The sequence below is a fragment of the Pituophis catenifer genome, unplaced genomic scaffold (genome assembly GCF_029215685.1).
Source record: "Pituophis catenifer annectens isolate HBS135680 unplaced genomic scaffold, rPitCat1.0.hap2 SCAF_2, whole genome shotgun sequence".
Taxonomy (NCBI): domain Eukaryota; kingdom Metazoa; phylum Chordata; class Lepidosauria; order Squamata; family Colubridae; genus Pituophis; species Pituophis catenifer.
Genome location: NW_027256882.1, coordinates 206972790 through 206975799, shown reverse-complemented (window position 1 = coordinate 206975799; position 3010 = coordinate 206972790). Strand labels below are relative to the sequence as shown.

The 3010-nt window shown below is 40.4% G+C and overlaps 1 non-coding gene across 1 annotated transcript; it reads right to left on the bottom strand.

Moving 5' to 3' along the window:
- Positions 1-2646: 2646 nt before the first annotated feature.
- Positions 2647-2753, bottom strand: LOC139313531 (U6 spliceosomal RNA). The gene has a single exon (XR_011600133.1). It is a non-coding gene; the product is annotated as a U6 spliceosomal RNA (small nuclear RNA).
- Between the last annotated feature and the right edge of the window lie 257 nt (positions 2754-3010).

Genomic DNA, 3010 nt, shown 5'->3' with positions numbered 1-3010 from the left:
TGCAGGTCTCCCAAATTGTAGTCAGCCGCGGTGTCCACTTCGGCATCCTCTCATTTCTGGGGAGAGAACGAAGGGCTTGAGTCATTCTTCTTTTAGTAAAAGTGCAGGCAGAGGGTAGAGATGCCTCCCCTCTGCAAACCTTTCTTCTAGCCCTTCTCCTCAGAATCCCTCAGCTGAGAACACTAACCTCCTGGAAATGAGAGCTGGCCGGACATCTTCCTTCCTGGGACTCCGGGCGGTAGCAGGACCACCCATCACAACCTGCAAGTAACAATGGTTTCATTGAAGGTATGAAACAAGGGGGATCTTCTTCAGTTGCCTAGGCTGGCCAGGTTCCCCCCAAGTTCTTCCCTTCCCCCACCCAGTTTTGAAGTATGAACCCCCACTGCCCATGTTGCAGAAGCATCCTTACCCCAGGCAAGGAAGAGACGTCTCCATCAGACACATGATGTGTCTCCCATTCTCCCTGCTGGTCATCTGGTTCCTGTGCCTCTTCGGTGCTGACCAAAAGAAGAAGAAGGCGCCATGTCAAAGAACATTCATCTAGCTGACCCTCTCCTTTCTCAACCTAGCCAGTCAGCCTGCCCATCTTTTGGCCCCTGAAGCCCCTTCTAGACAGGAAGCCATTTTGGGGAGAGCCTCTTACAGACTCTGCAGGCCATCAAGGTTGCCCCACCATACCCAGGGTTTAAGGAGAAGAGGGTGGTACCTGTCAGGAGGCACAGGAAGGTCTTCAATGTTGCTCTTCAGGCAACAGAAAAGGTGCGAACACCTTTTCCAGATGTTCTGTTAAGAGAAGAGAAATAGACACAGGTCAGTCAGAAGAGTTGATTTGCTCCCCCGCTGCCAGTTTCTTGGCAGCTGAGATGGCCACACTTACTCTGAAAAGCCTTCTCACAGCCATGACCAACTAGGTGCTCGTCCTATCACTGCACGAAGGGAGAATGAGCAGCTGTGCAGTGGCTACTGGTTTTTCAGGGCAACTCGTTCCCTCGGCAACCAGGTAAACAATAGCCATTTTTTATACCTACCCAAGGATGGCAGCTCAGCTGGATCTAGGAGTGGCCGGTGGCTGACTCCCTCGGTAGCCTTTGGCCTCTGGGTTTCCTGTGGGAAGTTGTCTGTTCACGAACAACAGAGAAGCACCATCATTGTGGCACAAAGCACAGAGGGAATCATGGCATCCTAGGGAGGAAGCGACTTTTAGTCCAAGTCCCTACCCAAGGGACTTGGCCATCTCAGATAAATGATTGCCCAATCTTTTTTTTTTTTTAAATTAAATTTTTATTAGAGTATAAATATTAAAAAAAATAACATGACATAAACACAACAAACATTTATACAACATATACAAAAAGAAATTATGTTTCCTTCTTAAGCATTGTTTCCAAGTGACTTTCTGCTTGTTATATATTTCTTCCCCTCTCCTTAGTCTGATGACGTTTTCTATACCGGTAATATTTCCCCTCTAGATTTTTTGTTTATTTCTAATTTTTAACCAATTATACCATTTCTTTGGTTAACCTGTCCATTTCAGCGCATTTAGAATTTTTTCTATTAAATCTATTTCGTTTGGCGTTTTTTCTTCTTTCCAATTTTTTGCATATATTATTCTTGCAGCTGTTAGTATGTGAATTGTGAGATATTTAATATCTTTAGGGTATGATTTATTAAAAATTCCTAGTGAAAACTTTTCTGGTTCTTTATCTATCTGTGTTTCTGTTATTTGTTCCAACCATTTTTTGATGTTAGACCAAAATTTCTTTGCTGCCTGGCATGTCCATCATAAATGATAGAAGGTCCCTTTGTCTTCTTACGCTTCCAGCAGATCGGGCTATTTTTGGGCTGTATTTTTGCCAGTCTGGGTGGAGACCTATGTGCCACCTATAAAACATTTTCAGTTGGTTTTCCTTGTACGCCACTGCTCTTGGTAATTTTATATTTACTTGCCAAAACTTTTCCCATTTTTCCAAATTTATTGTATGTTTGACTTTTTTTTTATTAAACAGTTTTACAGAAAGAGGAAAATTTTTTTTACAAGTATTTCCCCATCCCTCCCTCCCTTCCTTATCCCCCCCACCGCCCCTCCCCCGAACTTCCCAGAACAAAATACAGGGTATACAATTGACAATCATATGCTAAACTAAGCTACTCTTAATTTTTCTATTCATTCATAAGCTATTTGATACTTTTTAGTCCGATATTTGTTTTGAATATAATCAATCCATCTTCTCCATTCCGATATATATCTTTCTTGTGAGTGATCTTTCAAATATGCCGAAATCTTCGCCATTTCTGCCAAATTTGCTACTTTTAATGTCCATTCTTCAATAGTAGGCAAATCTTCCTTCTTCCAATATTGCGCCACCAAAAGTCTAGCTGCAGTTATTAAATTTAGTCTCTATAACCGTACAATCTGTGATTATACCCAACAAAAACAATTGTGGAGTAAACTTTATCTTCTTTTTAAGAATATTTTGGATAATCCACCATATTTTAATCCAAAATGCTTTAACCTTTTTACAAGTCCTCCATATATGACCGTAAGTGGCATCATCACAATCACATTTCCCACAATTAGGTTGTACATTCGGATACATACAAGTCAACTTTTTAGGATCTAAATGCCATCTATAAAACGTTTTAAAAAATATGGAACGCTTCACGAATTTGCGTGTCATCCTTGTGCAGGCGCCATGCTAATCTTCTCTGTATCATTCCAATTTTAGTATATGTGCTGCCGAAGCGAGCACTGTATGTTTGACGTTTTGAGCCCATTTAATCATTGTTTCCTTGACTGTCTCTTCTTCCATTTTATAGCGTAAAAGATATTTGTAGATTCTGCTAATTAATTTGTTTTCTGAATCTAATATAATTTTGTCTATTTCTTGTTTTTGTTTATGAATTTCATACGTTTTTATGTGTTCTCTATATTTAGATTGTATTTGAGTATAAGTCCACCAATCTATTTCCCTATCTAAGTCTGTCTCCAATTGTTGTTTTGTCTTCA